Below are 27,227 nucleotides of genomic sequence, written 5' to 3' on the forward strand. Positions count from 1 at the left end.
AACGTCTAGTTACATTCCCTTCTACTATCCACCAAGATAGTTAAGGAGTCCCAGTGAGACAGAGAGCATGAACAGAAAGAGTTACTCATTGACTTTTGCTCAATTGCACAGTTCCCCCGCCCACCCCCACCCCCACCCCCACCCATTGACTTTTTGGGATCTTCATAACGTGCTGGTTCTTCGTTAAAGGGGTTACCTGTGTGGTCGAGCCGTGTCGGGGGTCACGACCTGGGTGTTGCCTGCTGCAGCAAGCCCATCCTGTCTTGCGGCGGGCTCTGGTGAAAACCAGTGGCACCTTCAGCCACACAGGTGGAGGATCCACTTCCAGCTCCATGACAGCCTCCACCCAGGTGCGTGACACAAATACAGCAATCCATACCACATTGTACAGAATAAAATATTTTATAATACTTTATTCCAAACCCTCCCAGCCCCTCACAACCCCTTTCCAGCACTGGAAAATAAAAAATATATATTTCCAATATTTAAGTTATAACCAATACCCCCATGAACCTTGAAGACCACTGCAGATTGAAGCAGATTGAAGACCACTGCATAGGAGGTAATACTCACGTGTCCCCGCCGCTCCGGACCCGTCACCGCTGCCCTGGATGTCGCTCCATCGCTGTCACCGTGTCCCCGTCACTCCGGAACGTCTCTGCTGCCGGCCGGGTATCCTCGCTCTCCGTCGCCGCCATCACGTTGTTACGCACGCCGACGCACGTACGCGACGCCGTGATGACGAGGAAGGAGAGCGCTGGCCATACAGGGGATCCCTGAACGGAGAAGACACCGAGGAGGCAGGTAAGGTCCCTCCCGGTGTCCTGTAAGCACTAACCCGACTATTCAGTCGGGCTGTTCGGGACCACCGCGGTGAAATCGCAGCGGTCCCGAACAGCCCGACTGAACAGCCAGGTTAGTGCCACTTTCCCTTCAGACGTGGCGGTCAGCTTTGATCGCCGCGTCTGAAGGGTTAATACAGGGCATCACCCCGATCGGTGATGTCCTGTATTAGCTGCGGGTCCCGGCCGTTGATGGCCGCAGGGACCGCCGCGATAGGGGTGTATTCGCCGTATAAGACGCACCGACTTTTTCCCCCCAGTTTTGGGGAAGAAAAAGTGCGTCTTACATGGCGAAAAATACGGTATATGCTTTTTTTTTATATGCTACCCATTCTTCATAGGTTCTTACTGTATTAAATAGTTCTACCCATATAGCAAGGGATGGTATTTCCTTATCAAATCATCTAATAGGAATAACCAGCTTAGCCAGAAAGAATAATTTTAAGTGCAGCAAACCTAAACTTCCCACCCCTCTCACTAGACCAAGAATAACCATTTTGTCTTACACTTCAATTGAACATTTCAATTTCCTTTCCATATCTGTAATAATTTCTCTCTAGAACTTGACAATCCTGGGACAGCTCCAAATGAAATGTAGGAAATCGGCTTCATCCAAGCCACATTTATGGCCCATGGCCTTATCACGATAATTCATTTTAGACAGAACCTCTGGTGTATGATACAGCTGAAATCTTTTTCTATTTTGAATCCCCTGGTGCATTTTATTATATGATCATTTCAATACATTTCCTAGCATACACACCCATTCCTCTTCAGTGATTTCCCCTATCATCTTCCCCCACCTATTTCTTGTTTTATCTACATAAACATGAGGTGCAATGTCAATAGTCCTCTATACAACGTCCCTATCTTGGGTCTAAAATGTGAATAGTTTTTTATAAATTCAATCAGTATATGACCGAACACATTTTTTATCCCTTGTAGCTCTATAAGCCTCCACCAATTGTAAATACCAAAATTTCTTAACTTCAAAAAGTCCAAGCCTGTCTTTAACTCCTTAGGGATGCAGGGTTTTTCCGTATTTGCACTTTCGTTTTTTCCTTATCACCTTCTAAAAATCATAACTCTTTTAATTTTTCACCTACAGACTCATGAAAGTTAATTTTTTGTGCCACCAATTGTACTTTGTAATGACATCAATCATTTCACCACAAAATTTACCACAAAAAAATAAAAATAAATAAGCCATTTTGTAAATTTTGGAGGCTTCCGATTATACACAGTACACTTTTCAGTAAAAGTTACACCATATATTTATTCTGTAGGTCAATACGGTTACACTTATACCCAATTTTCTTTATTTTACAGCTTTAAAAAAATGATAACTACATGCACATGTATGTTTAAAATTGTCCTCTTCTGACCCCTATAACTTTTTATTTTTCCGTATACGGGGTGGTGGGAGAGCTAATTTTTTGCATTGGGATCTGAAGTTTTTATCGGTACCATTTTTGTTTTGAATGGACTTTTTGATCGGTTTTTATACATTTTTTTAGGGTATACAAAAGTGACCAAAAATACGCAATTTTGGACTTTGATATTTTTTTTACGTATATGTCATTGACCATGTGGTTTACTAATGTTATATTTTTATAGTTCAGAAATTTACAAACGTGGCGATACCACATATGTTTATTTTTATTATGTTTTTATATTTTTTTATATGGAATTTGGGAAAGGGGAGTGTTTTAAACTTTTAAAAAGGAAGGGGTTAATTAGTTTTTTTAAAACTTTTATTAAACTTTTTTTTACACTTTTAGTCCCCTTAGGGACTAAATTATTAGTATAATTAGTATTAGGATCATTAGATTCCTCTTACAGATCAATGTGGTTCCATAGTACCACATTGATCGGTGTGCCCTGGCTTTATAATTTTCAGCGCAGCAGCTGCCGTGGAAGGAGAGGTAAGCCTTCTTGCCACCTCCAGAGTGGAACGACCCCCCCGATCGCACTGTGCGCGGGGGGGGGGGGGGGGATCCACCCACTGGACTACCAGGGAGCGTTTACAGGGTTCTTTAGATGCCGCAGTCAGCTTTTACAGCGGCGATCTAAAGGGTTAATAGCCGGCCGTGATGATCGCCGCATGTCGGCCATTAATGCCAGCCCTCAGCTACAAGAATCAGTTGAGGGCCGGCTGGTATGGTGCGGGCTCGAGTCGGGAGCCTGTGTCATACCCCGTTAACGGCACAGGGATGTGTATACATGTCCTTGGTCGTTAACCAGTTAAATACTTCAAAAGACTTCAACTCACCTCCATGACAAATTTGATTAATATATTTTATACCCCGCTTATCTCAAAATTTCCAATCCAACCCCCTCGTGAATTCTACCAGTGTCCCATTCTGCCATAGCGGAGTGAACATTAAACTCCCTGAGATACCACACATTTTTTTCAATTCCTTCCAGACTTAAAGGGGTACTCTGGCGCTTAGACATCTTATCTTCTATCCAAAGGATAGGGGATAAGATGTCAGATCACAGGGGTCCCGCTGCTGGGGATCTCTGCTGCAGCACCCACCTCAATGGCTACCGGCAACGCTGGAGGCTTTGGATCCGGACCACGCGAGCGAAAAAGCGTGACGTCACAGCTCCACCCCGTGTGACAACATGCCCCACCCCTCAATGCAAGTCTATAGGCTTGAATTGAGGGGGCAGAGCGTGACATCAAACGGGGGGCAGAGCCGTGACGTCCCAACGCTCCGGCCCCATGATCGACATTAATCTGACCCGGAGCGAACACGCTCCGGGGACTGATTTTAACGGGAAAGATCACGGGGGTCCCCAGCGGCGGGAACCCTGCGATCAGGCATCTTACCCCTATTCTTTGGATAGGGGATAAGATGTCTAAGCGCCGGAGTACCCCTTTAAGCATATAATATAGCAGGAGGTGTGACACCCTCCTTATTACTTCCCAAGTAGTACCTCTATATCGTTGTACAAACCCTTCGTTTTCCATATTGGGCATGTATAGAAAATCTTTGGTAATACAGTATTGATCATTTTGATCAGGACAACCTTGTTATCAATTGACAACGGAAGCCTGGTCCAGATATCTACCTTGCTTTTAATTGTATTTTTTAAGGGATTCAAATTTAAACTAGGGAATAGTTCTAGTCTTGGTCCAACCATGAGCCCCAAGTACTTTAAAGGGGTACTCCGGTGGTAAACCTTTTTTTCTTTAAATGAACTGGTGCCAGAAAGTTGAACAGATTTGTAAATTACTTCTATTAAAAAAATCTTGATCCTTCCAGTACTTATTAGCTGCTGAATACTACAGAGGAAATTATTTTCTTTTTGGAACACAGTGCTCTCTGCTGACATCTCTGTCCATTTCAGGAGCTGTCAAGAGCAACATATGTTTGCTATGGGGATTTTCTCCTACTCTGGACAGTTCTTAAAATTGACAGAGATATCAGCAGAGAGCACTGTGCTCATGATGTCAGCAGAGAGCTCTGTGTTCCAAAAAGAAAATAATTTCCTCTGTAGTATTCAGCAGCTAATAAGTGCTGGAAGGATTAAGATTTTTTAATTGAAGTAATTTACAAATCTGTTTAACTTTCTGGCACAAGTTGATTTAAAAAAAAAAAAAAAAAAAAGTTTTCCACAGGAGTACCCCTTTAAAGCTTCCCCTTCACCTAAGAAATTGACTGAGGTTATATCAGTGGGGATACTATCTCCAAGTGACATTAGGGCCGTCTTTCCCCTGTTAATCTTCATACCCGACAATCTGCCAAATGTTTCCACCACTTCTATAACCTTTGGCAAACTTATCACCGGATCCTGTAAGAACAACAGCAAATTATCGGTGTATAAACATCGGCATGTTTTCTAACCAGGGTGCCTCCAGCTGTTGCAAAACTATAATTCCCTGCAGAATGATCTCCCTTCCACCCAGCAGTCGCTCCACCCATTGACAGATTCCTTTGAACACCTGACTTGTGGTGATGTAATGTCTCAGGACAAACTGCCACCTGGGAAAACCTGAGGTGCCCCTTATTTTGTGCGTGTGTACATATATATATATATATATATATATATATATATATATATAAAAGCAAGAGACCAGCAGCACACAGAAAAATTGGTGCAAAAAAGGTGGAGGTTTATTGCATTATCCCAGTGTACAAAAGAAGCAACGTTTCAGTGACCTCTCGTCGCCATTGTCAGGCTGAGGTCACTGAAACGTCGCTTCTTTTGTACACTGGAATAATGCAATAAACCTCCACCTTTTTTGCACCAATTTTTCTGTGTGCTGCTGGTCTCTTGTTTTTTCCATTACTACAAGTGAACCTCTCACCAAGGTCCACGTCCAGCGTGCACCATTTCATTTGTTTTATATATATATATATATATATATATATATATATATATATATATTATTATTATTATTATTATTATTATTATTTTTTTTTTTAACAAATAGCCCATAATACCATTGGAAAGGGAGAGAATAAAAATAAGCTCAGAGCAGAAAAGAAAAAAACGAGGGAAGGCGCATTTTACTAAATCAATCCAATAATCTACTTCTAAATTTCAATCCCGTATATACAAGAATCCATATTACTGATCCAAATGATTCCTAAGTAAACCGCCAATATGTAAACAGAATTAATAGAGTGATAATGTTTGTCCAAGATACAATTGTTGGAGGTCTAAGAGAGTCCAAGGGATTATATGAACCTTCACCCTTAACCCCTACGAAGCGATGTAGACTTTCTCACGGGCAATCTACAAGGTGTTCCCCCCCTAAACAATGTCTAGGAAAGGAAAGGCTATGGACCTCCAGATGTTTCGGAAAATACTACCCAGTATACCAGGACAGACAACACTTGTCCATTCCTATGGATCCATTGACTTCTTGAGGGTCCATCAGGTGTCTATATTCATTTTATAGAAAGAAGAGTCCAGTCCATTGGTCTCCCAACAGTGAACCTCCATATGTTGGCCATTGGCTGTCCGGGCATGTTGATAGTTGTAATTTTGCAACATCTGAAGGTCCACAGTTGGAAGACCAGGTAGGTTCTTGTAGATATCATGAGCCATTTGTTCCAGTAATTACTATCTATTACCCTAGACCTAGTTGACTATCACACATCCAATGAGAGACCTACACAACAGGACAATAACACCGTCACGTTTTGGGTCTGCATGACCCTTAGTCTTGGAATTGCCAAGACTAAGGGTCCTGCAGACCTAAAACGCGTTGGCTTTGTTGTCCTGTTGTGTAGGTCTCTCATTCTTAAAAGCAATAAAGTTTTTCCTCGTTTTTACCGCACCACTAAGCTGGACCTTCCTTTTGTATCTGTGTGAGCTTCAATAGGGATAGAGGCTTATGGGAGTTTGGGGTATGCGCCAATGGGCACCATTTAATAGCATCATACAAAGCACCATATGGCGATACACAGTCAGTATAGCTTTGCAGGCTCTGTCAGTGAGAAAGAGACTAAACCGTCTTGGCATTTGAATGGAAATTTTATGGAATTTAGAATCAATTATGGCAATGCAAAATCCCAAACATGGTGCTAAGAGCACCCCAGGAGGCAGCTGTCACACGTGGGAAGGTCACACCGAATGTTTGCTTTTTGAATATATATAAGTAACGTGCAAATATATTAAGAATCCTATATAAGGAAAGTGCATAATGTCATCGACGCGGTATCCATATAGTGAAAACAATGAAGCCAAAGATGTAATTATTTTGCAAAGATAAGTTTTAATTTGCTTATTTTGGCTGGCGTTCGATGTATTCTATACTTCTGGGTATATTCCTTCAGTGTATTACAAATATCCTTGAATCCCAACCTGTGTCTACATCAATATAATCAGCACGCAAGAAACAAAATGCCTGGTGGCAAGGTTGCACATAATGTTAGTCTTAAAATATAAAGCCAATATATAAAGCGCTGTGACAGGAGGAGACTGTGTGATGGTGCCGGACCTCTGAAGGATCTGAACCAGGGCCTGTGTTAGGGGAGTGTGACCTGTACATAGGGTGCAACCCTTCTGCCCTAATGAAGGGGGTGCCAGAGCAGCTCTACCACACTCCAGTCAACATAACTCATCCAACACGTTTCTCTATCTTTCCTCATTCAGACAGGGAGTTGTTACGCCGAGCGCTCCGGGTCCCCGCTCCTCCCCGGAGCGCTCGCAACATCCTCGCTACTGCAGCGCCCCGGTCAGATCTACTGACCGGGTGCGCTGCGATACCGCCCCCAGCCGGGATGCGATTCGCGATGCGGGTGGCGCCCGCTCGCGATGCGCACCCCGGCTCCCGTACCTGACTCGCTCTCCGTCAGTCCTGTCCCGGCGCGCGCGGCCCCGCTCCCTAGGGCGCGCGCGCGCCGGGTCTCTGCGATTTAAAGGGCCACTGCGCCACTGATTGGCGCAGTTGGTCTAATTAGTGTGTTCACCTGTGCACTCCCTATGTATACCTCACTTCCCCTGCACTCCCTCGCCGGATCTTGTTGCCATTGTGCCAGTGAAAGCGTTTCCTAGTGTGTTCCTAGCCTGTGTTCCAGACCTCCTGCCGTTGCCCCTGACTACGATCCTTGCTGCCTGCCCCGACCTTCTGCTACGTCCGACCTTGCTCTTGTCTACTCCCTTGTACCGCGCCTATCTTCAGCAGTCAGAGAGGTTGAGCCGTTGCTAGTGGATACGACCTGGTTACTACCGCCGCTGCAAGACCATCCCGCTTTGCGGCGGGCTCTGGTGAATACCAGTAGTAACTTAGAACCGGTCCACTAGCACGGTCCACGCCAATCCCTCTCTGGCACAGAGGATCCACCTCCTGCCAGCCGAATCATGACAGTAGATCCGGCCATGGATCCCGCTGAAGTTCCACTGCCAGTTGTCGCCGACCTCACCACGGTGGTCGCCCAGCAGTCGCAACAGATAGCGCAACAAGGCCACCAGCTGTCTCAACTGACCGTGATGCTACAGCAGCTACTACCACAGCTTCAGCAATCATCTCCTCCGCCAGCTCCTGCACCTCCTCCGCAGCGAGTGGCCGCTTCCGGCCTACGACTATCCTTGCCGGATAAATTTGATGAGGACTCTAAGTTTTGCCGTGGCTTTCTTATGCAATGTTCCCTGCACTTGGAGATGATGTCGGACCAGTTTCCTACTGAAAGGTCTAAGGTGGCTTTCGTAGTCAGCCTTCTGTCTGGGAAAGCTCTGTCATGGGCCACACCGCTCTGGGACCGCAATGACCCCGTCACTGCCTCTGTACACTCCTTCTTCTCGGAAATTCGAAGTGTCTTTGAGGAACCTGCCCGAGCCTCTTCTGCTGAGACTGCCCTGCTGAACCTGGTCCAGGGTAATTCTTCCGTTGGCGAGTACGCCATCCAATTCCGTACTCTTGCTTCCGAATTATCCTGGAATAATGAGGCCCTCTGCGCGACCTTTAAAAAAGGCCTATCCAGCAACATTAAAGATGTTCTGGCCGCACGAGAAATTCCTGCTAACCTGCATGAACTCATTCATCTAGCCACTCGCATTGACATGCGTTTTTCCGAAAGGCGTCAGGAGCTCCGCCAGGATATGGACTGTCACGATGCCGGCTGGCAGGTAGTGGATCCTCTGTGCCAGAGAGGGATTGGCGTGGACCGTGCTAGTGGATCGGTTCTAAGTCACTACTGGTTTTCACCAGAGCCCGCCGCAAAGCGGGATGGTCTTGCTGCGGCGGTAGTGACCAGGTCGTATCCACTAGCAACGGCTCAACCTCTCTGGCTGCTGAAGATAGGCGCGGTACAAGGGAGTAGACAGAAGCAAGGTCGGACGTAGCAGAAGGTCGGGGCAGGCAGCAAGGATCGTAGTCAGGGGCAACGGCAGGAGGTCTGGAACACAGGCTAGGAACATACAAGGAACGCTTTCACTGGCACAATGGCAACAAGATCCGGCAGGGAAGTGCAGGGGAAGTGAGGTGATATAGGGAAGTGCACAGGTGAAGACACTAATTGGAATCACTGCGCCAATCAGCGGCGCAGTGGCCCTTTAAATCGCAAAGACCCGGCGCGCGCGCGCCCTAGGGAGCGGGGCCGCGCGCGCCGGGACAGGACCGAGGGAGAGCGAGTCAGGTACGGGAGCCGGGGTGCGCATCGCGAGCGGGCGCTACCCGCATCGCGAATCGCATCCCGGCTGGCAGCAGAATCGCAGCGCCCCGGGTCAGTGGATCTGACCGGAGCGCTGCAGCGGAGAGAGTGTAGCGAGCGCTCCGGGGAGGAGCGGGGACCCGGAGCGCTCGGCGTAACAGTACCCCCCCCCTTGGGTCTCCCCCTCTTTTTAGGGCCTGAGAACCTGAGGAGCAGACTTTTATCTAGGATGTTGTCCTCAGGTTCCCAGGATCTCTCTTCAGGACCACAACCCTCCCAGTCCACTAAAAAAAAAGTTTTCCCTCTGACCTTTTTAGAGGCTAAGATCTCTTTGACAGAGAAGATGTCCGAGGAGCCGGAAACAGGAGTGGGAGGAACAGATTTGGGAGAAAAACGGTTGAGGATGAGTGGTTTAAGAAGAGAGACGTGAAAGGCATTAGGGATACGAAGAGAAGGAGGAAGAAGAAGTTTGTAAGAGACAGGATTAATTTGACACAAAATTTTGAAAGGACCAAGATAGCGTGGTCCCAACTTGTAGCTAGGGACACGGAAGCGGACATATTTAGCGGAGAGCCATACCTTGTCTCCAGGGGAAAAAACGGGAGGAGCTCTTCTTTTCTTATCCGCGAACCTCTTCATGCGTGAAGAAGCCTGTAAGAGAGAATTTTGGGTCTCTCTCCATATAATGGAAAGGTCACGAGAAATTTCATCCACAGCGGGCAGACCAGAGGGCAAGGGGGTAGGAAGGGGGGGAAGAGGGTGACGGCCGTACACCACGAAAAATGGGGATTTGGAGGAAGATTCAGAGACTCTGAAGTTATACGAGAATTCGGCCCATGGAAGGAGATCTGCCCAGTCATCCTGGCGGGAGGAAACAAAATGTCGCAAATAATCACCCAAGACTTGGTTAATTCTTTCTACTTGTCCATTGGACTGGGGATGATATGCAGAAGAAAAATTTAATTTAATCTTGAGTTGTTTACAGAGAGCCCTCCAGAATTTAGACACGAATTGGACGCCTCTATCCGAGACGATCTGCGTAGGCAACCCGTGAAGACGAAAAATGTGTACAAAAAATTGTTTAGCCAACTGAGGCGCTGAAGGAAGACCAGGAAGAGGGATGAAATGTGCCATTTTGGAGAATCGATCAACGACCACCCAAATAACAGTGTTGCCACGGGAAGGGGGTAAATCAGTAATAAAATCCATACCAATCAGAGACCAAGGCTGTTCGGGGACAGGCAGGGGATGAAGAAAACCAGCGGGCTTCTGGCGAGGAGTCTTATCCCGGGCACAGATAGTGCAGGCTCGCACAAAGTCCACAACATCCGTCTCCAGAGTCGGCCACCAATAGAAGCGGGAGATGAGTTGCACAGATTTCTTGATGCCCCCATGACCAGCGAGATGGGAGGAGTGACCCCATTTGAGGATTCCGAGGCGTTGGCGTGGAGAAACAAAGGTCTTTCCTGGAGGAGTTTGCCTGATGGAGGCTGGAGAAGTGGAGATCAGGCAGTCAGGTGGAATGATGTGTTGCGGAGAGAGTTCAACTTCTGAGGCATCCGAGGAACGAGAGAGAGCATCGGCCCTAATGTTCTTATCGGCAGGACGAAAGTGAATCTCAAAATTAAATCGGGCAAAGAACAGAGACCACCGGGCCTGGCGAGGATTCAGCCGTTGGGCAGACTGGAGATAGGAGAGGTTCTTGTGGTCGGTGTAAATAATAACTGGAAATCTTGATCCCTCCAGCAGATGCCTCCATTCCTCAAGTGCTAATTTAATGGCTAGAAGCTCTCGATCCCCGATGGAGTAGTTCCTCTCCGCCGGAGAGAAGGTCCTAGAAAAAAAACCACAAGTGACAGCATGCCCGGAAGAATTTTTTTGTAAAAGAACAGCTCCAGCTCCCACTGAGGAGGCATCAACCTCCAATAGGAAGGGTTTGGAAGGGTCAGGTCTGGAGAGCACGGGAGCCGAAGAAAAGGCAGACTTGAGTCGTTTAAAGGCGTCTTCCGCTTGAGGAGGCCACGACTTGGGATCGGCATTTTTTTTGGTTAAAGCCACGATAGGAGCCACAACGGTAGAAAAATGTGGAATAAATTGCCTGTAATAATTGGCGAACCCCAAAAAGCGTTGGATAGCACGGAGTCCGGAGGGGCGTGGCCAATCTAAGACGGCAGAGAGTTTGTCTGGATCCATTTGTAGTCCCTGGCCAGAGACCAAATATCCTAGAAAAGGAACAGATTGGCATTCAAACAGACATTTCTCAATTTTGGCATAGAGTTGATTGTCACGAAGTCTCTGAAGAACCATACGGACATGCTGGCGGTGTTCTTCAAGATTGGCAGAAAAAATTAGGATATCGTCCAGATATACAACAACACAGGAGTATAACAGATCACGAAAAATTTCATTGACAAAGTCTTGGAAGACAGCAGGGGCGTTGCACAGGCCAAAGGGCATGACCAGATACTCAAAGTGTCCATCTCTGGTGTTAAACGCCGTTTTCCACTCATCCCCCTCTCTGATGCGGATGAGGTTATAGGCGCCTCTTAAGTCCAATTTAGTAAAGATGTGGGCACCTTGGAGGCGATCAAAGAGTTCAGAGATGAGGGGTAGGGGGTAGCGGTTCTTAACCGTGATTTTATTAAGACCGCGGTAGTCAATGCAAGGACGTAGGGAGCCATCTTTTTTGGACACAAAGAAAAATCCAGCTCCGGCAGGAGAGGAGGATTTACGGATAAAGCCCTTTTTTAAATTTTCCTGGACATACTCAGACATGGCAAGAGTCTCTGGGGCAGAGAGAGGATAAATTCTGCCCCGGGGTGGAGTAGTACCCGGGAGGAGGTCGATAGGGCAATCATAAGGCCTGTGAGGAGGTAGAGTCTCAGCTTGTTTTTTGCAGAAAACATCCGCAAAGTCCATATAGGCCTTAGGGAGACCGGTTACTGAGGGAACCACAGAGTCACGGCAAGGGTTACTGGGAACCGGTCTTAGACAGTCCTTGGAACAAGAGGGCCCCCAACTCTTGATCTCCCCAGTGGACCAATCCAGGGTTGGGGAATGAAGTTGAAGCCAGGGAAGTCCAAGGAGAATTTCCGAGGTGCAATTGGGGAGGACCAAAAGTTCAATCCTCTCGTGATGAGATCCGATGCTCATTAGAAGGGGCTCCGTGCGGAAGCGTATGGTACAGTCCAATCTTTCATTGTTTACACAATTGATGTAAAGGGGTCTGGCGAGACTGGTCACTGGGATGTTGAACCTGTTGACGAGAGAGGCCAAATTAAAATTTCCTGCAGATCCAGAGTCCAAGAAGGCCACGGTAGAGAAGGAGAAGGCAGAGGCAGACATCCGCACAGGCACAGTAAGACGTGGAGAAGCAGAGTAGACATCAAGGACTGTCTCTCCTTTGTGCGGAGTCAGCGGACGTCTTTCCAGGCGGGGAGGACGGATAGGACAATCCCTCAGGAAGTGTTCGGTACTAGCACAGTACAGGCAGAGGTTCTCCATGCGGCGTCGTGTCCTCTCTTGAGGTGTCAGGCGAGACCGGTCGACCTGCATAGCCTCCACGGCGGGAGGCACAGGAACAGATTGCAGGGGACCAGAGGAGAGAGGAGCCGAGGAGAAGAAACGCCTCGTGCGAACAGAGTCCATATCTTGGCGGAGCTCCTGACGCCTTTCGGAAAAACGCATGTCAATGCGAGTGGCTAGGTGAATAAGTTCATGTAGATTAGCAGGAATTTCTCGTGCGGCCAGAACATCTTTAATGTTGCTGGATAGGCCTTTTTTAAAGGTCGCGCAGAGGGCCTCATTATTCCAGGACAATTCTGAAGCAAGAGTACGGAATTGTACGGCATACTCGCCAACGGAAGAATTACCCTGGACCAGGTTCAACAGGGCAGTCTCAGCAGAAGAGGCTCGGGCAGGTTCCTCAAAGACACTTCGGACTTCCGAGAAGAAGGAGTGTACAGAGGCAGTGACAGGATCATTGCGGTCCCAGAGCGGTGTGGCCCATGACAGGGCTTTTCCGGACAGAAGGCTGACTACGAAAGCCACCTTAGACCTTTCAGTGGGAAACAGGTCCGACATCATCTCCAGATGCAGGGAACATTGGGAAAGAAAGCCACGGCAAAACTTAGAGTCCCCATCAAATTTATCCGGCAAGGATAGGCGTAGCCCAGGAGCGGCCACTCGCTGCGGAGGAGGTGCAGGAGCTGGCGGAGGAGATGACTGCTGAAGCTGTGGTAGTAACTGTTGTAGCATAACGGTCAGTTGAGACAGCTGTTGGCCTTGTTGCGCTATCTGTTGTGACTGCTGGGCGACCACCGTGGTGAGGTCAGCGACAACTGGCAGAGGAACTTCAGCGGGATCCATGGCCGGATCTACTGTCACGATGCCGGCTGGCAGGTAGTGGATCCTCTGTGCCAGAGAGGGATTGGCGTGGACCGTGCTAGTGGATCGGTTCTAAGTCACTACTGGTTTTCACCAGAGCCCGCCGCAAAGCGGGATGGTCTTGCTGCGGCGGTAGTGACCAGGTCGTATCCACTAGCAACGGCTCAACCTCTCTGGCTGCTGAAGATAGGCGCGGTACAAGGGAGTAGACAGAAGCAAGGTCGGACGTAGCAGAAGGTCGGGGCAGGCAGCAAGGATCGTAGTCAGGGGCAACGGCAGGAGGTCTGGAACACAGGCTAGGAACATACAAGGAACGCTTTCACTGGCACAATGGCAACAAGATCCGGCAGGGAAGTGCAGGGGAAGTGAGGTGATATAGGGAAGTGCACAGGTGAAGACACTAATTGGAATCACTGCGCCAATCAGCGGCGCAGTGGCCCTTTAAATCGCAAAGACCCGGCGCGCGCGCGCCCTAGGGAGCGGGGCCGCGCGCGCCGGGACAGGACCGAGGGAGAGCGAGTCAGGTACGGGAGCCGGGGTGCGCATCGCGAGCGGGCGCTACCCGCATCGCGAATCGCATCCCGGCTGGCAGCAGAATCGCAGCGCCCCGGGTCAGTGGATCTGACCGGAGCGCTGCAGCGGAGAGAGTGTAGCGAGCGCTCCGGGGAGGAGCGGGGACCCGGAGCGCTCGGCGTAACATGGACTTTGTTCGCACGAGGCGTTTTTTCTCCCCGGCTCCTCTCTCCTCTGGTCCTCTGCAATCCGTTCCTGTGCCTCCCGCCGTGGAGGCTATGCAAGTTGACCGGTCTCGCTTGACACCTCAAGAGAGGACACGACGCCGCATGGAGAATCTTTGCCTGTACTGTGCCGGTACCGAACACTTCCTGAAGGATTGTCCTATCCGTCCTCCCCGCCTGGAAAGACGTACGCTGACTCCGCACAAAGGTGAGACAGTTCTTGATGTCAACTCTGCTTCTCCACGCCTTACTGTGCCTGTGCGGATATCTGCCTCTACCTTCTCCTTCTCTACTATGGCCTTCTTGGATTCCGGATCTGCAGGAAATTTTATTTTGGCCTCTCTCATCAACAGGTTCAACATCCCGGTGACCAGTCTCGCCAGACCCCTCTACATCAATTGTGTTAACAATGAAAGATTGGACTGTACCGTGCGTTACCGCACGGAGCCCCTCCTAATGTGCATCGGACCTCATCACGAAAAAATTGAGTTTTTGGTCCTCTCCAATTGCACTTCCGAAATTCTCCTTGGACTACCGTGGCTTCAACGCCATTCCCCAACCCTTGATTGGTCCACAGGAGAGATCAAGAGCTGGGGTACTTCTTGTTTCAAGGACTGTCTTAAACCGGTTCCCAGTACTCCCTGCCGTGACCCTGTGGGTTCCCCTGTAACCGGTCTCCCTAAGGCTTATATGGACTATGCTGACGTATTTTGCAAAAAACAAGCTGAGACTTTACCTCCTCACAGGCCTTATGACTGTCCTATTGACCTCCTCCCGGGCACTACTCCACCCCGGGGCAGAATTTATCCTCTGTCCACCCCAGAGACTCTTGCTATGTCTGAATACATCCAGGAAAATTTAAAAAAGGGGTTTATCCGCAAATCCTCCTCTCCTGCCGGAGCTGGATTTTTCTTTGTGTCCAAAAAAGATGGCTCCCTACGTCCTTGCATTGATTACCGCGGACTTAATAAAATCACGGTAAAGAACCGCTACCCCCTACCTCTTATCTCAGAACTCTTTGATCGCCTTCAAGGTGCCCACATCTTTACCAAACTGGACTTAAGAGGTGCTTATAATCTCATCCGCATCAGGGAGGGGGACGAATGGAAAACTGCATTTAACACCAGAGATGGACACTTTGAGTATCTAGTCATGCCCTTTGGCCTGTGCAACGCCCCTGCCGTCTTCCAAGACTTTGTTTATGAAATTTTTCGTGATCTCTTATATTCCTGTGTTGTTGTGTATCTGGACGATATTCTGATTTTTTCTGCCAACTTAGAAGAACATCGCCAGCATGTCCGCATGGTTCTTCAGAGACTTCGAGACAATCATCTTTATGCCAAAATGGAGAAATGTCTGTTTGAATGTCAATCTCTTCCTTTCCTAGGATACTTGGTCTCTGGCCAGGGACTACAAATGGACCCAGATAAACTCTCTGCCGTCTTAGATTGGCCACGCCCCTCCGGACTCCGTGCTATCCAACGTTTTTTGGGGTTCGCCAATTATTACAGACAATTTATTGTACATTTTTCCACTATTGTGGCTCCTATCGTGGCTTTAACCAAGAAGAATGCCAATCCTAAGTCCTGGTCTCCCCAAGCGGAAGACGCATTTAAACGGCTCAAGTCTGCCTTTTCTTCTGCTCCCGTGCTCTCCAGACCTGACCCATCTAAACCCTTCCTATTGGAGGTTGATGCCTCCTCAGTGGGAGCTGGAGCGGTCCTTCTACAAAAAAATTCTTCCGGGCATGCTGTTACTTGTGGGTTTTTTTCTAGGACCTTCTCTCCGGCGGAGAGGAACTACTCCATCGGGGATCGAGAACTACTGGCCATTAAATTGGCACTTGAGGAATGGAGGCATCTGCTGGAGGGATCAAAATTTCCAGTTATCATTTACACCGATCACAAGAATCTCTCCTATCTCCAGTCTGCCCAACGGCTGAATCATCGCCAGGCCAGGTGGTCGTTGTTCTTTGCCCGTTTTAACTTTGAAATTCATTTTCGCCCTGCCGACAAGAACATTAGGGCCGATGCTCTCTCTCGTTCCTCGGATGCCTCGGAAGTAGAGGTCTCTCCGCAACACATCATTCCTCCTGACTGTCTGATCTCCACTTCTCCAGTCTCCATCAGGCAAACTCCTCCAGGGAAGACCTTCGTTTCTCCACGCCAACGTCTCGGGATTCTCAAATGGGGTCACTCCTCCCACCTCGCAGGCCATGCGGGCATCAAAAAGTCCTTGCAACTCATCTCTCGTTTCTATTGGTGGCCGACTCTGGAGACGGATGTTGTTGATTTTGTGCGGGCCTGTACTGTCTGTGCCCGGGATAAGACTCCTCGCCAGAAGCCTGCTGGTCTCCTTCATCCTCTGCCTGTCCCCGAACAGCCTTGGTCTCTGATTGGTATGGACTTTATTACAGACTTACCCCCATCCCGTGGCAACACTGTTGTTTGGGTGGTCGTTGATCGATTTTCCAAGATGGCACATTTTATTCCTCTTCCTGGTCTTCCTTCAGCGCCTCAGTTGGCAAAACAATTTTTTATACACATTTTTCGTCTTCACGGTTTGCCCACGCAGATCGTCTCGGATAGAGGCGTCCAATTCGTGTCAAAATTCTGGAGGGCTCTCTGTAAACAACTCAAGATTAAATTAAACTTCTCTTCTGCTTATCATCCTCAATCCAATGGGCAAGTAGAAAGAATTAACCAGGTCCTGGGTGACTATTTACGGCATTTTGTTTCCTCCCGCCAGGATGACTGGGCAGATCTTCTACCATGGGCCGAATTCTCGTACAACTTCAGAGTCTCTGAATCTTCTGCTAAATCCCCATTTTTCGTGGTGTACGGCAGTCACCCTCTTCCCCCCCTCCCTACTCCCTTGCCCTCTGGTTTGCCCGCTGTGGATGAAGTGACTCGTGATCTTTCCACCATATGGAAAGAGACCCAAAATTCTCTTTTACAGGCTTCATCTCGCATGAAAAAGTTTGCCGATAAGAAAAGAAGAGCTTCCCCAATTTTTGCTCCCGGAGACAAGGTATGGCTCTCCGCTAAATATGTCCCCTTCCGTGTCCCCAGTTACAAACTGGGACCACGCTATCTGGGTCCTTTCAAAATCTTGTGCCAAATTAATCCTGTCTCTTACAAACTTCTTCTTCCTCCTTCTCTTCGTATTCCCAATGCCTTTCATGTCTCTCTCCTTAAACCACTCATCATCAACCGTTTCTCTCCCAAACTTGTTTCTCCCACTCCTGTTTCCGGTTCTTCTGACATCTTCTCCGTGAAGGAGATACTGGCCTCCAAGACGGTCAGAGGGAAAAAATTTTTTTGGGTTGATTGGGAGGGCTGTGGTCCTGAAGAGAGATCCTGGGAACCTGAGGACAACATCCTAGACAAAAGTCTGGTCCTCAGGTTCTCAGGCTCCAAGAAGAGGGGGAGACCCAAGGGGGGGGGGTACTGTTACGCCGAGCGCTCCGGGTCCCCGCTCCTCCCCGGAGCGCTCGCAACATCCTCGCTACTGCAGCGCCCCGGTCAGATCTACTGACCGGGTGCGCTGCGATACCGCCCCCAGCCGGGATGCGATTCGCGATGCGGGTGGCGCCCGCTCGCGATGCGCACCCCGGCTCCCGTACCTGACTCGCTCTCTGTCAGTCCTGTCCCGGCGCGCGCGGCCCCGCTCCCTAGGGCGCGCGCGCGCCGGGTCTCTGTGATTTAAAGGGCCACTGCGCCACTGATTGGTGCAGTTGGTCTAATTAGTGTGTTCACCTGTGCACTCCCTATGTACACCTCACTTCCCCTGCACTCCCTCGCCGGATCTTGTTGCCATTGTGCCAGTGAAAGCGTTTCCTAGTGTGTTCCTAGCCTGTGTTCCAGACCTCCTGCCGTTGCCCCTGACTACGATCCTTGCTGCCTGCCCCGACCTTCTGCTACGTCCGACCTTGCTCTTGTCTACTCCCTTGTACCGCGCCTATCTTCAGCAGTCAGAGAGGTTGAGCCGTTGCTAGTGGATACGACCTGGTTACTACCGCCGCTGCAAGACCATCCCGCTTTGCGGCGGGCTCTGGTGAATACCAGTAGTAACTTAGAACCGGTCCACTAGCACGGTCCACGCCAATCCCTCTCTGGCACAGAGGATCCACCTCCTGCCAGCCGAATCGTGACAGGAGTCTTAAAGGCAGTTTTTAAACGGGTACTCCACCCCTAGACATCTTATGTCTGATGGTGTGGGTCCTGCCGCCAGGGACCCCCACAATCTCCCTGTTGCACCCGGCATTCCTTTAGTGACGGGTGCAGCGCCGGAGGCTCGTGACGTCATGACCACGCCCCTCAATGCAAGTCGCTACGCCCCCTCCCATACACTTGCATTGAGGGGGCGTGGCTGTGATGTCACGAGTGGGGCGTGACCATAACATCACAAGTCTTGCCCCGCATCGCCAGTCATCTGGCACGGAGCAAAGTTCCCCCAGCGGCAGGACCTCCGTGACCAGACATCTTATCCCCTGTCCTTTGGATAGGGGATAAGATGTCTATGGGCGGAGTACCCCTTTAATTAACATCAAATGAAATCAGATCATTCATAGGGTATCAGACCTAAATTGTGGAGAACGTTTTATTTTTATACTTTTCTTATTATTTTATGTAAGCATTAGAAGGAGAACAAAGCCACGTGTTGATAAATAGTGATGAGCGGCAGGGGCCATATTCGAATTTACGACATTTCGCGAATATATGGATGAATGTTTGTCCTATGTTCACAAAATTCGCTATGTTCATTATTAGTTCATGCGAAAATTCATAATAACATTTGCATAGTGCGCATGCGCAATTTTATATTTCGCCTAAAAGAAGGGAGGGATCAGTGTCCAGTCTGAAAGTGCTGATATTCGCATTAATATTCGCATACATTTGCATTTAAAAAAGCGAATATTCGTCATTAAGAATATACATCACTATATTCTAAATATTCTCAAAATCGCGAAGTGCCGATATTCGCGGTAAAATTCACATTTCTCGCTCAACACTATTGAGAAGGATAAAACTGCACAGGCATCATCAGGATGCCCCCATTTAGTTGAACACAGTCCTACAAGGTATAGTCTTTTACTAAACTAGGTAATAAGTGGAAGATGACTATCCAAGGATACACATGCAAAGGGTACCCACATATCAGTACGTAAGCAGTGGGCATATATGGCAATAATAACATAAAAAATTATATAAAAACAGGTGACCAAGCTAGTATTAAAGGAGAACTCTGGTGAAAATTAACTTATCCCCTAGCTACAGGATAGGGGATAAGTAGCCAATCACGGGGGGTCTGACCGCTGGGACTCCTGCGATCTCCGGGATGGGACCTCGGCGCTCTCAGCTCCATTAATTTTTTTAATGGGACCACCAATAATGCCCAAGTGCTGTACTTGGGTCTTTTTGGCGCTCCCATAGAAATGAATGGAGCACGTGCTTAAGCACGCGCTCCATTCATTTCTATGGGAGCGCCAAAAAGATATCACTGAGTGACAGGTTCAATCCCGGAGATCGCGGATCCCCCCCCCCCCTATCAGCTGCTTATCCCCTTTAAATTGAATCGGATTTATTAAAACAATTATCTAGTTGGAGCAAGATGCAGGGCCCTTGTAGCTACTCCAATACAGCTATGCTTAACATAGAAACATACAGGTTATGCTAAATATTTATGTGTATTAAATAATGTGTCCACTTTATAGTTCTTAAGAACAACAATAACTACACAAATAAATCACAAATACAAATCTTGCAGCTGCCCGTTGCAATGACCACAATACAAGAGAAAGAATAAGCTCCTAACTAGTAGTGTGTGAGTACGATGTACAGGGTGGGCCATTTATTTGGATACACCTTAATAAAATGGGAATGGTTGGTGATATTAACTTCCTGTTAGTGGCACGTTAGTATATGTGAGGGGGGAAACTTTTCAAGATGGGTGGTGACCATGGTGGCCATTTTGAAGTCGGCCATTTTGAATCCATCTTTTGTTTGTTCAATAGGAAGAGGGTCATGTGACACATCAAACTTATTGGGAATATCACAAGAAAACCATGATCTGCTTGGTTCTAACGTAACTTTATTCTTTCATGAGTTATTTACAAGTTTCTGACCACTTATAAAATGTGTTCAATGTGCTGCCCATTGTGTTGGATTGTCAATGCAACCCTCTTCTCCCACTCTTCACACACTGATAGCAACACCGCAGGAGAAATGCACATCTCGTATCTTCACAGCATAGACAATTGCCTTCAGATGACCCCAAAGATAAAAGTCTAAGGGGGTCAGATCGGGAGACCTTGGGGGCCATTCAACTGGCCAACGACAACCAATCCACTTTCCAGGAAACTGTTCATCTAGGAATGCTCGGACCTGACACCCATAATGTGGTGGTCACCATCTTGCTGGAAAAACTCAGGGAACGTGCCAGCTTCAGTGCATAAAGAGGGAAACACATCATCATGTAGCAATTTCGCATATCCAGTGGCCTACATGATGAGGTGTTTCCCTCTTTATACACTGAAGTATAATAACTGAATAAGCACTGAATAATAAATCCTGTTTAATTCAATACTAGCTTGGTCACCTGAAAACTTTATTATGTTATTTTTATTTTTTTATTACCATATATGCCCTTGGCTTACGTGCTTAGATTAAGGAACCCTCGTAAGACTGGGTGGAGTGGCATTAGGACAATTTATGTGGAGGTAGTAAGGGGTACTTTATGTATGTGGGAGCATTAAGGTGTCGCTTTGTGTGTGGGGCACTAATTAGGTACTTTATATGGGGGCACTTTATGTATGTGGATGATGGTATAAGTTGTCACTTTGTGTGTGGGGCACTTTTTAGGTACTTTATATGGGGGGCACTTTATGTATGTGGTTGGTATAAGGGGTAAATTTGTGTGTGGGGCACTAATTAGGTACTTTATATGGGGGCATTTTGTGTATGTAGAGGGCACTTAGGTGTTAATTTGTATTTGAAGTACTAAAAGGGCACTTTATGTATAGGGTAACTAAATGGGCACTTACTGTATGTGGACACAAAAGGGGCCACTCTTACTGTGTGGAGACACTAAGTCAACTGTGTTGATGCCATAAATAGCACAATTACTGTGTGGGGCACCAAGAGAGGCATTATTATTATTATTGTATGGAGCACCATTAGCATCTGGGGCACTGATTTATTGGCTGCAACTATAGTTATGAGGGGACTGGGGGCAGAAGCAGGCACTGGATGGCACTGTAAAAAGGAAGCAATATGGGAATTTTGTGTGGAGGGTGGGGAATAGGCGGAGAGGGTGTCGGGAAAGCAGGGAGCCAAAAACATCTGCAGACACAAGTAGTAGCTGGAAGAAGCCATCATGGTGGTCTGGACAACTACTGACGTCACCTGTATTTTACCGGAGGTAGTTGCTCTGTTATCACTTATATGGTCCGCAGATCCTGTGTACAGCTGGTATCTACCAATAAATGGTCATGTATAGTGTGTTTATTTAGTAACAGTATAGTGGCATTATCCAAACACTATGTGGTGGTAAAATTTGGTGCTGGTGTGGAGGTATTTAAAAAAAAAAACTTTTTTAGCCCCCCCCCTGTTGTGAACAAAACAGAGTAGAGGCAATATACAGTATGTATCAAAACAAAACACTTTCTAATCCAAGGAAGGATAAATAACATTTAAAAAAATTGAATCGCTTATTCTTAACCGAAGAAGACAGTGCTGGAACATGTCTATTCTAGAGCGATACACAGCAGGCGATTCGTAAAAGAATTAATTATGTAAGAAGGATATAGCTCAGCTGACTGCACTCCACAACACGGGGAAGAAACAATTCTGTCATAAATGTGTCTTTCTTTATACCAAATAGCATTTTGTGATGCCCATAGTTCAATAAAGACGAACTCCAGTTTTTCCCTGTATCATGCACACTCACCATCACTAGTCATGCACCTCTATTTGTTCTATTTCAGTGGCATCCATACGTTTCATTAGTGTAACTTGGTCAAGTGACCACCATTCTGACTCAAAAAAGTTGCTGTGCCTAAAATGAGTAACATGATGTCAGACCTGGTTTCTGACTTCCTGTGGGCTACAGAATGATATCATCCCCTATCAGATCCCTCCTACTAGCTCCCAGACCCCTCCCCACCTGAATCTGTATACCGCTGATATCTATTAGGGATATATAGTAGTTATACACCTTCCCTCAGGCTGTGTTGCATTTCTCACTGCTTTTTTTTTCTTCTTTTTTTTTTTTGCTGTAATTTATTCAAATCATGGCAAAAATTCACATATTGTACAGTAATTGTTCAATTGTAGAGAGTCTGATTAGTCACAGCCATTCCTCAGACTGATGGTGTACCCCCGGGTTTTGGGTCCTCTGCTGGCAGCATGTGGGTTCCTGTGCTACTCTCTCGTCAGGCTGCAACGTACCATGAACTGGAAGTGTCCTGATCTCCTGTGTCACAGAATAAGTCACTTCTTAGCAAAGTTTACAGAACCATGAAGACCACTTGGACAGTACAGGCATCTGGAGTAGGACATGGCTACATTGTTAGTGATCAATTATGCATTGTTATGCAAGTTAAAGGGGTATTCCGGCCAAATACATTTTATCCCCTATCCAAAGGATAGGGGATAAGATGTCTGATTGTGGGGGGCCCGCTGCTGGGACCCGCTACGATCTCTGTGCATTACCTAGCATTATATGCCGGGCTGCTGCTCCAGTCTCGAAAACCTCTTTGTTTCCAGGAGGGACTGGAGACTTGATGTCACACCTCGCCGTCTCCATTCATGTCTATGGGAGGGGGCGTGATGGCACAAGGGGGCGTGGCATGATGTCACATCTCCAGTCCTGGGTTTCTGAGGCTGGCGAAGCATATAATGCGGGTGCTGCACAGAGACCAGGAGGTCCCATCGCGATCACACATCTTATCCCCTATCCTTTGGATTGGGGATAAGATGTCTTTGGCTGGAAAACCCCTATAAAAGACTTTAACAAATTCCTCCCTAAGAGCCATTTATTCCAACTGAACAACAAAAGGTCCAAATAGAACTCGAGGAAGCATTGTGTGGTAAGCCTCTGGGGTAGTGGTAGTGTAGTCAGGGATTTGCTTGAGTATATCAGGGGTTAAGGTTAACCCTATAGTTCGTGACGCCAGGCTAAGGGCTAGTATGCTGAGGTAATTCTCTGGCCTATCGCCGCCCTTCCCAGTAACGATAGATGCATGCATAAAATGACTGAAGATCCACAAGGTAGTTGAACTTGGATAAACTTTACTTAAAGGCTTGTGGTAGATCTAATGAACAGTAACAGTCTCATCAATACAGTCTCTATACACTTCAGTGACTGACAGTTGTTGCGGACCTTGACTTGTGTTATAAGTCTCTGAATTTAGGGTTAATTGCGGAGATCCGTCCGGATTAAGGTGATAGATAAGGTCCGGTGATCTTACAGAGTGCTTAGGGATTGATACACTCACGGTTTGGTAATGATCAGCCGTCGCCGCAAGGCTCATGCCTAAACTGATGACAGCAGCACAGATCCTTCTCTCACCAAAGCCCGGGAACAAGAGAGCGAGCAATGGCCGCCTCTCCCTTATATGGGCAGGGGCAGGGCCGTTTTAATTGGTCCGAATATCTGTCACTCACCGTTACAAGGCATGATGGGTGCAATACGTCATAGGGACCTCCAAAGGTCCTTAAGCAAAAACCATAGAGTTTACCTGATCACGTGACCCGCAGGTCGTGCTACGCTCCGTACAGGTAATTAACCAATTATATACATTTGTACATTTACATTTATATAAATCCTGAATAAACTGTTAGATTTACTAATCCTTAGATGAGAGGTGACAAGGGGCGGACTAGATAAGAAGGACCCCGACGTCCTAGGGACTCTGGCTATGGGGACCTATATACGGGTACCATATAGGATGCGGTACCGGGACACCACAAACCCCCTTACTTAAGATAAGTCGACCTTGACGCCTGTCCCCTAAGGCAGAGGGACTAGGACTAGACCAGGATGATACTAATAAATTTGCTATACATCCTAAGTAAACATTGAGCACATTTACATTCTGTGATACGCTTACTAGTATCTGAACTGGACAATAGAAATCTTTCTAGATATTGGTGCTATCTGGACATTAATACTATCTAGACATTAATGCTATCTAGACATTAATGAAGCTATCTAACCCTTAGTTTCTAGCTTCTAAAACATTTTATTAAACTTGCTATACATTTTAAAGCTTACTAGACAATTAGGCAGCTATCTAACATGTAGTTTCTAGCTCCTGAGACATTTTATTAGCTCTCTACACATCTTTATGAGGCTAACTAAACATTAGCTCATTTTATTCGCCAACAATGAGTTTCCTGTTAGTACACAAAAGGTATACTGGCTAGCCGGAAGCTAGGTCACAGTAAGGTTGGCTGCTAGGGTCTATCGGCTACACGCTACTTACCCCTAGAGCACTTCACATAACCTACCTAGGTTACTTTAAGAATTACGTGTTTCATTTGTTAGCTCGCAAGAGCACCTACTGGCCAGGTAGAGCATCTCACACACGCAAAGAAGGAGAAGAAGTGTACCTAACAGTTGCAGGAATTGGGTATCAATGGCTACAATTCCTAAAGTGTTTTCTTAAGTGAGATATTTATTTTGGTGTATGTACTAGAGAAACTTGAGGTAGTACATTTAAGTCAGTAATCTAGAGTACTGAAAAGTTATAGGCAGAGCATTGAAGTGGGTTATCAAAGGTACTATGTGTGCAGGTACTAAATGTGAGTCTTGGTACCTTATGGGTAGTTTGCCCTGGGTAGTCCTTTGAGACCGCTGCAACACCAACTCCGAGTCGTCAGGAGTCCCGTCACTTGGAGATTCTTCAAGAACTTCAGTCCCCGAGGGACCAGCTGGAGGGCTGGAAAGAGAAGCAACATCTTCGATTGGACTGGGGGGTTCTCTGAAGACCGATGGAGTAGGGGCATCAAGAACTGGAGCAGTCACAGGAACAGGACTGATGTTTGGTGTAGCAACCAATGTTGGTTGACAGGGAGCAACAGCTATTGGCAACTGGTTAGGTGGAACGGCTACTGGCAACTGTCTGGGTGGAGCAACCAGTGGCTGCTGGCTGGATGGAGTTGGAAACGGTATACCCCAATACATGGTAGGCTGTTGAGATGGGAATAAAGGAACGTCCATAGTGGGATGGATCCCTTCTCCCGACACGTATTCTCTCACTGGCCTTGCTGGAGGTGGAGCAGAAGCAGCAGGAGGAGTAGAAGGAGATGGGCCAAGCATATCTTCTTTCAGGCACACTTTTATCCTATTTCTGTGGACCACCTGTGGCTCGAACCCGTCTTTCTGTACCTCGTACACGTCCGTTTCGGGATAAGGGACTGCAGTAATGGTGTATGGTTCCATTTCCCACAATTAGTCCAATTTATGGGTCCTAGGGAATTTTCGGAGCCACACTTTATCTCCAAGCTGCAAGGGCTGAGCCGAAGCATGTTGATTATAATCTTTCTGCTGGCGCTCATGAACTTCCCCCATTTTCTTTTCAACAATGTCTTTGGCTTCCTCAATTCTTTGTTGATGCTCTGACACCCAACCTTGGGAAACCTGAGGGGAATTGTTGAAAGGTACCTGGAGCCCGAAGGTCCGATCCTTTGGCAATTGGCCGTGTCGGCCCATCATCAGGAAAAAAGGCGTATATCCCATAGAGCAGTGGAGAGTGTTGTTGTAAATTTCTAGGAGTTCAGGCAACAGCTGAAGCCACTCTTCGTGCTTTGAGACAGAGGCAGCTCTTAGCATTTGGATGAACACTTGATTGATCCTCTTGCAGAGCCCATTCCCTTGGGGATGGTAGGCCGTCGTCCGGAGCTTCTTGCAGTCATGAAACCGGCAAAGTTCTTGGAACAATTGGGCTTCAAAGGCGGTTCCCCGATCCGTGAGGACCGATTCGGGACACCCCAGAGGTTGGATCTAATGACGATAGAAGAGCTGAGCAGCAGTCTTGGCGGTAAGATCATTGACAGGGACCACGACCACCCACTTGGAATAATGATCCACCATGGTTAGAGCATGGCAATAGCCAGATCGAATGGGGGCCAGATTCACATGATCCAAGGCATCAATCTGGTTCGGCCTCTCCGTACAGATGGGATGTAAAGGGACTCTTGCGTCCCTTCGTGGATTCTTGATGACATTGCACACGGAGCATTCGGCACACCATTTCTCGATGTCTCCCCCCATCCCAATCCAGTAAAATCTCCTTCTGACGGTGGCCTCTGTCTTATGGACCCCAAAGTGTCCGGATTGATCATGATAGGCATTCAGGACCATGGCTCTTCTGGGAACCACAATCTGGTGTATGCGGTCTCCGGAGACTGGGTCCAGGGAATTTCGGTAGGCCAACCCCTTGTGCAGGAACAGGCGAATCCTCTGTCACCACAGCACCCGAGTGGGCACTTTCTTGTGGAGGCAATAGTCTAGGAGGTCCCCGATAACCCGGCTTTCATCATGAAGTGTCTTCCGTGTAGACAAATCTTCAGGGACTTTGGGAGATTCAGGTCCGTCACCCGCCTGGACAGTTAGAGCACTCTGGCTCACGAACCTTCAGTAGAAGGGAGGCATTTCCACATCTTCCCACACATCTTCAGTAGTGTTGCTTGCGAATATTCGCAATGCAAATTTTATTCACGAATATCGCATATTCGCAAATTTGTGAATATTCGCGAATATAGCACTATATATTCATAATTACGAATATTCGTTTTTTTTTTTTTCACAGTACACATCACAGTGATCATCCCTTTCTGCTTCCAGCTTGTGTGGTGTAAAGAAGGCTCTAATACTACTGTGTGAGACTGGCGTACGAATTTTCGCATATGGGAACATTTGCATATGCTAATTTTCGCATATACGAATTTCAGCTTATGCAAATTTTCGCATATGCTAATTTTCGCACATGCAAATTTTCACGTATGCGAATTTTCGTTTATGCTAATTTTCGTATATGCAAATATTCGTATATGCGAAAATATAATGCGAATATTACGAATATGCGAATTTAGCGAATATATGACAAATATTCGTCCATATATTCACGAAATATCGCAAATTCG

The sequence above is a fragment of the Hyla sarda genome, chromosome 8 (genome assembly GCF_029499605.1).
Source record: "Hyla sarda isolate aHylSar1 chromosome 8, aHylSar1.hap1, whole genome shotgun sequence".
NCBI lineage: Eukaryota > Metazoa > Chordata > Amphibia > Anura > Hylidae > Hyla > Hyla sarda.